The following is a 12395-nucleotide window of genomic DNA, read 5'->3' as shown; positions in this document are numbered from 1 at the left end:
AAAATAACAAGCACAGTGAGACAAAAAATAATTTAACTGCATCATCTACATTCAAAGGACTGTGCTAATAGAAAATAAAATTATACTAATAATTAGGTTACCCAATTCACTTACATTCTTTTATTCTATTTCTTTTAGTTTCATAAAAACTGGCTTTTCATGAAATGATGCATGAAAAGCCTATATACCCACTTACATTTTCAGATCTTAACAATATTTATTTCAGAAATGTCTTTAGCTGTATAGTCAATGAACTAAAATAATAGTAAAATATTTAAATGTTTTTCAGAAATTGCAAAACTCGCTCTGGGATGTTATTTATATTGGAAAAGATATTCGAAAAGCCTTATTTGTTAAAGTTGTGATAGTTACTCCCACAAAAGAACTATTAATGAAGAAACCTTTGTATGTACAAACTTCAAATGCATCCACAATCTGGAGGTGACACATGTTTTTGCTTTTGTTTTTGAAATATATATCTAACACGCATAGCCACAATACTGATTTTCAGTCAATATGATGGGATATTCAAACCTTAAAAATACGGATTTTATTATCTTAGTGTGAATAGATACGATCTTACAAAGAAAGTTATTTTTAACAGAAATCCGGAGTTTACCTACCTTGAGTTTCACAGAAATAACCAGAGAGTAATACTTACTTGTTCAAGTCGGTCAAAATCACTCCATGAGTATTTCTTAAAAATATAATCAATTTAAGAGGTCAAATACATATTTTGAACTGACAGTCATAACTTACTACCCAATTATATGTGTATCTTTTTACCTAACACATACTAAACGCTGAAAATGATCTCTTTTATCTAACTTAATGTTGTAATTGCTTCGATTATGATGATGTTATTAACAAATAAAATGTACAGAAGGGTGTTTCCACTGAAATGACAGGACAGAACACTGATAAATAAAAAAACATTTTAAAAAACATTTTAACACAGCTCTTTTCAGCCTCACCCTGTTCATATTTGCAAGCAACATTGCAACAGCACACACACACACACACACACACACACACACACACTTAAACACATATGTGTGCACATGTACACATATACACGCATGCCAAATTCAGAGTTTATTGTACAAAAAAGTTCAAATAAAATATGAGTGATTAGGACAAATTATAATTTGTCTTATTACAAAATAATACATATTCCAGTCACCAGGGTTGTTACATTTTACCTGCCCCTCCACATGTCACCACTTATTTTATTTTAGGTAATTAATCAACTAATTCATTCCTTCATTAGTTAAATACTAATACTAGAGCTTGAACTCAAGGCCTAGCTCTGTCCCAGAATTTGTTATTTTTTTGTTTTAGTTTTCTCAAGGCTAGCATTTTACTGCTTGTAAGACAGCTCCATTTCTAGCTTTTGCTGGTTACTTTCAAACCAGAATCTAATGGACTATTTTTCTTGGTCTGGTTTCAAACCACAATCATCAGATTTCATCTTTCTGATTAGCTAGGAATAATGACATGAACCACCAGTGTGGCTCCTACTTTTTCCTATACTTATCTATTGCATATACTTCGATAGCAATTAAATATTGAGAGTATAGAAGCAAGATGTACACTGATTATACTCTTCTCTCAGAAATTCAAATTAGTAATGTAAATTTCTTCTTAAGATCATACACAAAAATACTTAAGAAGAAATCTGATGATGATGATGATGATGTGTGTGTGTGTGTGTGTGTGTGTGTGTGTGTGTGTGTGTGTGTGTGCTGCAATATGTTTCACATATAAGCACTGTGCAGGGGTGTCCAGCCATTCAGATTTATCGCATAAATATCTGCCTTGAGCTACTAACTCATGGACAATGTCTAAGTGTCCGCTCTAGGCTTCCTGATGAAGAGGGGTATACTCATCCTCATCCCTAGTATTCATGAGTGGCCTTTTTGGAAAGTAGTGTCCGCACTGTAGTAAGCTACAAGAAAAACACTCTACCACTTATCACCTTCCCAGCCCAAGGATTAAGATTCTTGTCTGTAATTTAGTCAAAGCTATGTCTCTTTATGTAGGTGACTAAAAATGTATGTGCTAATTTCAAGTAAATACATAAATTCTATTTCCATCTCTTTTAACAAATAAAACAATAAAACTGCTTTATAAATAGATCAGAAGCATTGATTTTGTGGATAGCTAGGTCATTGCACATCTGTATCTCTCTTCCTCTCTCTCTTTCATGATTTTCATAGACAATATGGTTGCTCCATAATTGTCCTAACTTATTTTGCTTTTATATTTTTGGTTGCATTATTTCACTTTCTGCTCTATCATTTCCCATATCAGCACCACATAAACAGAACCACAGAAGTGATTCTGTGGTTCAAGTAGTAGAGCGCTTGCTTTGATTTGAAGAGCTCAAGGACAGTGCCAAAGCCCAGAGTTCCGGCCCCACAAGTAATGTTTTTTTTAAAAAAGAATCTAAATCCTTGATAACTCTAGGAACAAATATGACTGAAATCAGTTGAATCACACTTTTCCTGCACAATGAAAGAAAAGGTCCAGGCTAGGAAAGCTGCTAGAGAAGGCAGGCAGATTGTATCTGTGAAAAAAAACTTTGAGGAAAATGGTATCGAGGATTACTTACTGGTGATCCACTTGCATTGGAAACATGATGCTGAACTATTACTTGCTGATTCTGAAATATTGCTTCGATCATTATATTCTCCAAGAAGAAAAAATGAAATTTAATTGATATCAAAGGAATACTAATACATTTTGACTTCTCATTAAGCATCTTCAATCATCAAAATCACTTGAAAACAGTAGATAGGCCAACTTTTTTAGATGAAAACAAGTGTCTTTAAAAAAACAAGGAATTTAAATAGTCATGCAAAGGACTTCTATTTTACTACTGTATTATACATTTTTTTTTCTAATGTTGGGTACCAATAAAAAATGGATCTATTAGAAAGCTCTTAAAGCTCATATATTGAATAGTAAGTTCTCTTACACTATATCATAGTATTTCCCAAATCATATACATAGAAGGCATTGTTTCCTATTTTCTCCTTCCTAGAATAAGCTGCACATGAAGACACCACTGGTCCTCATTTTCAGTCTGTGCATTTGAATACGGAGTGAATATCAATTCACTACTATCCAGTTAGAATAATTTAGAATAGTAAAAATGGAAAAAGAGAAAATAAATCATGGTGAAAAAACATATGCAGAAAATTCACCGGATTTTCTGACCATGTCAACCAACGTGAGCTACTGGGGAAATACATGGACACCTCATTCCCACTATTACTCAAAGTCTCTGGTTAGGCAATTCTGATGAAGACAAGGAACAAGATGATAACGTGAGGAATGGTATCAATTGCAAGAAAATAATGGAGAAGAATCCATGCAAATTTCTTCTTTGGGATGCCGAAATTAATCGACATATTAGAGTTCCGAGACTACTTTCCCAAAAGGCTACTCATATGTATACTAGGGATGAGGTAAGTATACCCCTCTTCATCGGGAAGCCTAGAGTGGACATTTAGACATTGGCCATGAGTTGGTAGCTCAAGGCAGATATTCATGCAATAATTCTGAATGGCTTGGCACCCCTGCACAGTGCTTATATGTGGAATAACACCAGAATGGATTCTTTCTTACTTCATCATGATGAAGATACCAATCCCCAAACTAAAGGTCTCTTGACACCCTTGCATCTTGCTGCTGGGAATAGAAATAGCAAAGATATGCTGTATCTCCTTCTGTTGAAACATTATATCAAACCGGGTCTGAAGAACAACTTGGAAGAAACTTCATTTGATATTGCCAAAAGGATAAGTATGTATCACTACCTCTTTGAAATTGTGGATGGCTCTACAAATTGTTCTCCTACATAGGAGTTTGGTTAAGTTTCTTAAATTTCAAAAGTGCCAGTCCATCCTTTGTGTCCCTACAACATATTTTCATATACAAAGCAACAGCAATATCTTAATTTAAAAATTCATGGATTCCATAGTATTCTTCCACGTGAATTGCCAGACTTTGATATCAAAATGTATTCGAGTTGTTTGTATGCATCTATAATGATTGCTGCAGAGGTTGAGAGTTTTTTAAATTTTAACTTATGGTTGAAATGAATAGTATAGAAACTAAAGATATTCCTGGTGCTTGTCTAAAAAAAGTATCTATGTTTGTATAAAGTCAATAATATATTTCATTGTCTTCTATATATAATACGTTGAAGACTACATTGATTTACAATATATAGGTTCATTCATAAATGTGTCCTTTCAGATTACATTCCATAAAGTAAAACTTTAAGATTCCTTTTTCCTAGCTCCTTATATTATTTGTTTTTTTATTTTTTTATTTTATTTATTTTTTAAAAATTACGATTTTTTTATTGTGAAAATACCATACAAAGGAGTTACAGTTACTTGGGCAAGATAATGAGTACATTTCTTAGCAAGAATTGTTGCCTCCTCTTTGTTTCCTTCCCATCTCTTCCCATCTCGCGCCCCCAACCCCTCACCTCCGCCTACTCTCTCCCTACTCCTTACCCCGGCCTCCCCTCCACCAGGCCAAAGTTGTAAAGTTCATTTTTCAACATAATGACTTGTACATATCGTTGTTGCAAGGGTCCACTTGTATCCCTATTTAAATTATTTGTTTTTTTCCCTTCCCCTCCACAACTTATCCCAACATCAAATACAGTGAAACCAGGGGTTAGACTGTGGGGAAGGGACATAGAAAGCAACAAACAAATCATGTTATAAATGTGTCAGAAACAACAACATGAAAAAAAACATTTTTATTCCACCTTCCCATCCCTTCCCATCCTTCCACCTCCTTCCCACCCAGCCCTCCCTGCCCCCCTACCAAAGTTGTAAAGTTCATTTTCGACATAACAACTTGTACTTGTCATTGTTGCAACGGGTCCACCTGTATTCTTATTTAAAGGACTTGTTTTTCCCCTTCCCCTCTACAAATTATACCAACATCAAATACAGTGAAAGCAGGGGTTATACTGTGGGGGAGGGACATACAAAGCAACAAAGAAATAATCTTATAAATGCATTAGAAACAATCACATGAAAGAAAAAGAACATTTGAATACATATCTTAGGGTTCATTTCCCTAACATCACCTTATCTGACCTTTTCTGCTTGACTCAGACATATACTAGATATGGCAAATAAGGAACACCATGGGACCTATGTTTCTTTGGGCTTGGCTTACTTAATATAATTTTTTCCAAGTCTTTCCATTTCCTAACAAATGGGGCAATGTCATTCTTTCTGATGGAGACAGAGAATTCTATTGTGTATATATACCACATTTTCTTGATCCATTCTTCTAGTGAGGGGCATCTGGGTTGGTTCCATATCTTAGGTATGGTAAATAATGCTGCAATAAACATAGTTGTGCTGGCAGCTTTAGTGTGGTCTTGTTTGTAAACATTTGGGTAAATGCCCAAAAGTGGGATTGCTCGGTAAGAGGGGAGCTCTATGTGGAGTCTTTTCAGGAACTTCCATACTACTTTCCAAAGTGGGTGAACAAGTTTACAGTCCCATCAACGTCCCCTCCAGCATCTGTTGTTGTTAGAGTTCTTGATTTTTGCCATTCTAACTGGGATAGGGTGGTATCTCAATGTTGTTTTGATTTACATTTCTTTTATGGCTAGGTAGGTTGTGCATTCCCTCATGTGTCTATTGGCCATCCTTCTTTCTTCTTCAGAGAAGTTTCTCTTTAAGTCTTTAGCCCACTTATTTATTGGGCAGTTGTTTCTTTGAGGATTTGTTGTTGGGGGGTTTGATTTTTTGAGCTCCAAGTATATTTTAGATATGAGATCCTTGTCCGTTGTATGGTTAGTGAAGATCTTCCCCCAATCTGTGGGACTTTTATTGATCTTGCTAGCTATGTCCTTTGCCATAGAGAAGCTCTGCAGCTTCATGCAATCCCATTTGTCCAAACCTTCTTTGATTTGTTGTGTTTCTGGATCTCTATTAAGAAAATTTTGGCCTGCGCCAAGGAGACCTAGGGTTTCTCTTATTCCATTCTGTAATGTTTTCAGAGTGTCTGCTTTGACTCCAAGGTCTTTGATCCATTTGGAGTTGCTTCTGGTGCACGGTGATATATAAGAATCTAGCTTTGGTTTTATACAAGTAGTTAACCAATTTTGCAAGCACCATTTACTGAAAAGACTGTCTTGCATTCTATCTTTTTAGCTCCCTTATCATTAGATGGCTATAGGTCTGTAGGTTCATTTCTGGGTTTTCAATTCTATTCCACTGGTCCTGAGGTCTGTTCTTGTGCTACTATCATGCTGTTTTGATTACTATGGCTTTATAATAGAGTATGAAATTTGGTATTGATATTCCCCAGCAGTGTTCTTTCAATTGAGGAGCGTTTTTGCTATTCGGGGTCTTTTATTGTTCCATATGAATTTTTGGATTGCCTCTTCTATTTCCTTGAAGAATGAGGTTGGATTTTGATTGGCATCGCTTTGAATTTGTAGATAGCCTTGGGAAGTATTGCCATTTTCACGATGTTAACCTTTCCAATCCAGGATCATGGGCATTTTCGCCATTTTCTTAGTTCTGTTTTTATATCCTTTTTCAAGTTTTTAAAGTTTTGATCATAAATGACCTTCACTTCTTTGGTTAAGTTAATTCCTAGGTATTTTATTTTTTGTGGGGCTATTACAAATGGAGTTGCTTTCCTAATTTCAGCAACACTTTACTCATTATTGCCATACAGAAAAGCCATTGATTTGGGGGTTTAATTTTATACCCCGGTACTTTGCCAAAGTTTGGAATCAACTTCAGTAATTTGGGAGTGGAGTCTATCGTATTCTTTAAATACAAGATCATGTCATCTGCAAAGAGGGAGAGTTTTATTTCTTTTTTCCCTATTTGGATCACTTTTATGTTTGCATCTTGTCTTAGTGCTGTAGATAGGAATTCTATTACTAGATTGAAGAGAAGTGGTGATAGTGGACATCCTTGTCTTGTTCCTGAGTTAAGAGGAATGACTTTAGATTTTCACCATTAAGTATAATGGTGCCTGTAGTTTTGTCATATATAGACTTTATTCTATTGAGGAATGTTCCATGGATTCCTAATTTTTCCAGAACCTTCATCATAAAGGGGTTTTGGATCTAGTCGAATGCTTTTTCTGCATCTATTGAGATAACCATGTGGTTCTTATCCATGCTCCTGTTGATGTGATGAATTATATTAATTGATTTGCGAATATTGACCCAGCTTTGCATCCCTGAAATGAATCCTGTTAGATTGTGTTGTATGATTTTCTGAAGACGATTGGCCAAAATTTTGAGAAGTTTTGCATCAATGTTCATGAAAGAAATGGGCCTATAGTTCTCTTTCTTTGATGAGTCCTTTCCTGATTTTGGGATGAGAGTTATGATGGCTTCATAGAATGTGTTGGGTAGTGAACTTTCTCTTTCAATTTCATTGAAGAGTTGGAGTAGTATTTGTGTGAGTTCTTCTTTTAAAGGCCTTGTAGAACTCTGCTCTAAACCAACTGGACCTGGACTTTTCTTAGCTGAGAGGTCTCTATTGCAGTTTCTATTTCAATGCTTGAAATGGGCCTCTCAAGGTGGTTTAACTAATCTTGGTTTAGTTTTGGCATGTCAATATTTGCTAGAAAAAGGTCCATTTCTGCCACGTTCTCAAACTTATTAGCATAAAGTTTTGCGAAATATTCCCTTATAATGTTCTGAGTCTTGGTTGTTTCTGTGGTGATGTTTCTATTCTCATCTCTGAGTTTTATTTGGGTGTGTTCTCTTCATTTTCTGATAAGATTTGCGAAGGGCCTGTCAATTTTGTTAATTTTTTCGAACAACCAAGTCTTTCTCTTGTTGATGTTTTCTATAGTTTTTTTTTTGTATTCTAATTCATTTATTTCTGATTTAATTTTAATTAAAATGAATTAATTGAAAGAATTATTTCTTTCCATCTATTACATTGGGGTATATCTTGCTGCTCTTTTTCAAGGAGGTTCAGATGTCTCATTAAATTGTTACTTTCAGATCTCTCCAATTTGTTGATGTAAGATCTCAGAGCTATAAACTTGCCTCTAAGTACTGCCTTTGCTGTGTCCCAGAGGAGCTGGTAATTTGTGTGCTCATTTTTGTTGGATAGCATGAACATTTGAATTTCCTGTCTAATCTCTTCCATGACCCAATCATGATTCAGCAGTGTGTTGTTCAGGCTCCATGTGTTACAGGACTTTCTTTGGTGGCTTTTGGTGTTGAGTTCTAATTTTAATCCCTTGTGGTCAGAGAGAATGCACGGTATCACTTCAATGTTTCTGAATTTGGACAAGTTTGCATTGTGGCCTAAAACGTGGTCTATTTTAGAAACTGTTCATGTGCTGCTGAGAAAAATGTGTACTCTGATGCTGATGGGTGAAATATTCGGTAGATGTCTGTTAAATCTAGTTGATCTATGAAGTTGTTTAGATCTGGGTTTCTCTGTTGTGTTTTTGCCGAGTTGATCTATCTAGTGGGGAGAGTAGTGTGTTAAATCCACAACAATTAATGTCTTTGGACTCTATGGGATTTGAGGGAAACTAGTGTTTCTTGGATAAATTTGGATGCTCCCTTGTTTGGCGAGTAGATATTTAAAATTGTAATATCCTCCTGAAGGAGAGATTCCTTAATTAGTATGTAGCAATCTTCTTTATGTCTTCTCATGAATTTTCATTGGAAGTCTATTTTATCTGATATTAGGATTGCAACTCCCGCCTGTTTATGGGGGCCATTTGCTTGGTAGATTTTTTTTTCCAACCTTTAACATTGAAAATGTGTTTGTTTTTACTGGCAGGATGTGACTCCTGAAGGCAGCAGATAGAAGGATCTTACTTTTTAGTCCTACTAGACAGTCTATGTCGCTTAATTGGAGAATTAAGACCGTTAATGTTGAGAGATAGGACTGAGAGGTATTTGGGTGTTCCTGCCATGTTATCCACCTTGTTGGGGTCTACAAAAACTGGGTTCTTCCTATGGTTCTTGGATTCTCAGTTTGGGTGCAGTTTCTAGGCCTTTATTGTGGTCTTGTTGGTTTTCTATGTGTAGGACATCTTTAAGAATCTTTTGTAGGGCTGTTTTGGTAGAGATGTTCTGTTTCAATTTTTCTTTGCTATGGAAGGATTTTTTTGGGCCTTCAGTTATGAAGGAGAGTTTAGGTGGATACAGTATTCTTGGGTGCTGGTTGTTTGTCTTTAAGGCATGGCATACATCATTCCAGTCTCTTCTTGCTTTGATTGTCTCTGCTGAGAAATCTGAGGTGATTCTAATTTGTTTCCTTTTATAGGTGATTGATCTTTTCTCCTTGACATGTTTAAGGACCTTTTCCTTGTTCTCAATTCATCCTATGTGGATTATAATGTGACGGTGGGATGTCCTATTCTTGTCTGGTCTATTTGTAGTTCTAAAAGCTTCTTGTATCTGAATAGGCCTATCCTTTTTCATGTTGGGAAGTTCTCTTGTAGGAGCCTGTTAAACAAATTTCCTAGACCATTAACTTCTGTTTCTAGGTGTTCCGCTACACCCATAATCCTCACATTAGGCCTTCTGATTGTGTCTTCCAAGTGTTGGATAGATCTATCATATTTCTTGGACTTGACTTGGATGGTTGTATGTTCTTTCTCTATAATATCTAGGCTGTCTTCAATCCCCGAGTTTCGATCTTCTGCATGGTCTAAACTGCTGTCAAGACTTTCTATTTTAAAATTTCTTTTCCTTCTAATTGGTCAGCTTTGATGGCTTCAAATTCTTTGTTGAAGCTTTGTTTTTGATGTTGTATGAACTTTTTTACTTCCTTAATTTGGTGTTCAGTGTTCATTCTCAAATCACTTAGTTGAATGTTTATGGTTTGCTTAAATTCCCTTTTTTTCGGTTGGGTTCCATTCAGTATTCCCTTTGTGGTCTCCCTGACTTTCTTCAGCTATTTGTTAATGGATTCCATGTATACCTTTAGTGATCATTGTGTATACTCTCAATTCCTGTATTACTCTTTGCTTAGCTTCCTCATGTTCACGCCATTCTTGTAGTTCTCTTTGAGTGTTCTCAGCCTGCTCATGCCATTCCTGCCTTTTTCTTTAAGTATTCTCAAGCTGTTCACCCAAATCCTGTATCAGTTTTTGAGTAGCTTCCTAAGCTCAGAATATTCCTGTATAAACCTTTGGTTTGCCTCCTCTCTCTCCCTATCACACTCATACAGAGTCCTTTGTAAGTTTTCAATCTTTTCCTGTATTGACCTTTTGTTTGCCTCCATTGAACTTTTGTTTGTCTCCTCTCTCTCTCTCTCTATCATGCTCATACAGACTCCTTTGTATATTTTCAATCTTTTCATTTATCATGTTTGCCAGCACTGTTTGTAGAGCTAATTGGGAACTCTCCTCTGGATTATTAATTATCTGTTCTCTCCCCTGATTATCATGAGTGGGAGTTGAGATACCCAGGACTTGCCATTTTTCTTGTCTTTTTCTGGCTTACTCGGCCCATTTGGGATGAAAATAACACCAGTTTAGTGCTAGAACACTAACTTAAGACAAGCATCAACCAAAGTCTGTATTTGCACAGTCAATAGTCTGCAGATACAATTTAGTTCAATAGGTACATCTATTCAACGTCAAATGGGCTAACAACCACAAATATGAATTTGACAAACGAGAAATTATTAGGGTTAGGGAGAGATATGGGTAAAAAATAGGAAGGCACAGGGAGAGTTAACTTAACTAAGTCCTAATCTCAAAGCAGGAAATAGGTGGGATAGGTTGAAAGTAGAGATAAAAGAAAAAGAAGAAAGAGCAAGGGGAAAAATAAGAGACCAGAAAAAATAGAAAAGTAAAAATTAAAAATATTATGCAGATTCAAAACGAAATATTCAGAGAAGCACATGCATATAATGCAGAAGGGGAGGGATAAAAAGGAGATGTGAAAAACTTAAAAATAAAAATACTGAAAATATTATATAGGTATAAAGAGGTAATACTGCCATTAAGGAATTTAAGTCTAAGAGGTTTTGAACTGAATAATCAATTCTTGGATTAAGTGTGTACACAATAAAGGATAAGGTCTAATAATCAACTGTGGGCATGTCTGAGGATGTGCAGAAAAACAATTAACTCACATAAAAGAGAATGAAAGAAAAGAAAAGGGGAAAAGAATAAGAAAGAAAGAAAAAAGATCAGAAATTCAATAGAGCAAAACAAAAAACAAAAAAAAATTTAAAAGAAAAAAAAAGAAAGAAAAACGCATACACACATATACCTCTAAAAAAAAATAATAAGAGGGAAAAAATGTTACTAGGAAACATTTTATTTTAAAAAAGGTAAAAATTAAAAATTAAAAAAAAAAGTTTTAGAAAAAAATTTTTATAAAATGTACAAAAAAAGGAAATAAAATAGTTCTTTATTTTGGGAGTGGTGGGAAAAATCCTGTATCTCCCTTGTGTCTATAAACAGCCTTTTGTTTGAGTCTCTGGTCCGCTTGTGGTGTTTGATTTTCCTGTGGCTTGGTTGGTTTCTTAAGTCAGTTTGGTTGAACAGGCAGAAAAATGCTTTGCTTTACCCAGGATTTTGTGATCCTCCTCTCAGTTTAGTTCAATGGGAGGGATATGCTTTGATTATCACAAAAGAGGGAGATGGCTTTTTCCTCAAGCTTGGAGATGCTGTGATGAGGCTAGGTACTGGGTAGAGTTGAGGCCTTTCAGCAAACAGTAGCTTTTCCTGGGAGCTAGTTTGTGAGAAACTCACAGAGCCCAGCCTGGAGCGACTCTCTGGATTTATGTTTACTGAATTTCAATTCATTGTCAAGGCTGCTAAAGGGAGGGGCAGCCTCTGGCTCTGATTACCCAGTGAAGAAAGCCACTCCTGGGGCTTGCGCCTGAGTTGGATTACTTTTCCCTGGGTCGAGCTGATTCTGGCAGGTCACATAAGCAAAAAGAAAAAAGCCAGAAGTGGTGCTGTGTCTCAAGTGGTAGAGCGCTAGCCTTGAGCTGAAGAGCTGAGGGACAGGGCCCAGGCCCAGAGTTCAGGCCCCACGACTGGACCCAAAAAAACCACAACAACAAAAAAATATAATTGTTCATTATACCTATAATTTCAAAAGTAGCTAAAGCCAAGAAGATGAAAAAGTTGTTCATATGCATGTTTACTTAATGTCCTGGCCTGTCTACCATACAACCAGGCAGGAACTTACACTAATGACTTTCTATCACCAAATATTTCCATAGCTCCTGGAGAAGTCTATATATTTCTCCTCGATATTAGGCCTTAAATGGGTAATGTTTTAATCAAAGTGTTTCCTCTTGCCTCCAGGCTTTAAATTTACAAATGGTAAAGCTTTAGGTCTAACTCTACCAAAAACTGAGGTAGAAATAATGGGATAATAC

At 35.8% G+C, this 12395-nt stretch overlaps 1 long non-coding RNA gene across 1 annotated transcript in view; it reads right to left on the bottom strand.

Annotated features, from left to right (window-relative positions):
• Window positions 1–661: 661 nt before the first annotated feature.
• Window positions 662–12395, bottom strand: part of LOC138811606 (uncharacterized) — a 30618-nt gene continuing 18884 nt past the window's right edge. Inside the window, exons 3-4 of the long non-coding RNA XR_011367447.1 lie at window positions 2615–2692; window positions 662–697 (exon numbers count right to left, since the gene is read on the bottom strand). This is a non-coding gene — a long non-coding RNA (uncharacterized lncRNA). The remainder of the gene's footprint in view (window positions 698–2614; window positions 2693–12395) is intronic.

Source organism: Dipodomys merriami, unplaced genomic scaffold (genome assembly GCF_024711535.1).
Source record: "Dipodomys merriami isolate MVZ:Mamm:240054 unplaced genomic scaffold, mDipMer1.0.p SCAF_54, whole genome shotgun sequence".
NCBI lineage: Eukaryota > Metazoa > Chordata > Mammalia > Rodentia > Heteromyidae > Dipodomys > Dipodomys merriami.
This window is presented reverse-complemented; position numbering and strand designations above follow the sequence as displayed.